The sequence below is a fragment of the Oryzias melastigma genome, linkage group LG3 (assembly GCF_002922805.2).
Source record: "Oryzias melastigma strain HK-1 linkage group LG3, ASM292280v2, whole genome shotgun sequence".
In the NCBI taxonomy this organism is placed as follows: domain Eukaryota; kingdom Metazoa; phylum Chordata; class Actinopteri; order Beloniformes; family Adrianichthyidae; genus Oryzias; species Oryzias melastigma.
In genome coordinates this window covers 10,032,955-10,033,461 of record NC_050514.1, presented here as the reverse complement: position 1 = coordinate 10,033,461, position 507 = coordinate 10,032,955, and positions in this window count along the sequence as shown.

The following is a 507-nucleotide window of genomic DNA, read 5'->3' as shown; positions in this document are numbered from 1 at the left end:
CGGTTCCTAGTCCACTACCAGGACCTGAACTGGACCTCCCACAAAAGAAGCTCCAGCAGACGCACTTCCAGGGTCAACTACGGAAGTCGAGCTGCTGACCGTCTTCCGCTCTAATAATCCAGTTTGTTCTGACTGGTTTGGATCGGCACCAAGACACGACGGGGACAGGCTGCAGAGAACCATCACATCTGCAAAGGGGATTATAGGGTCCAACTGGCCCTCCATCCAGGACCTGTACCGGTCCAGGATTAGGAAGCGGGCCGGTAAAGAACAATTTGTCAAAACACAACAATAGTTTCACTCCTCTTCTTGGGCCGGCGTTTCAAAGCTTTGCACACCAAAACCGCTCGCCACGACATTCTTCTTTATCTTGTACAGTTCTGAGCCAAATCACTGCATCAGTCTTTTCAAATTATGTGAAAAAAAAATTAAATTTCAACTTCTCTTTAATTTTTACTTCAATTTTCAACCCTTGAACCTGACCGACTGAATACAAGTCTTTTTTTT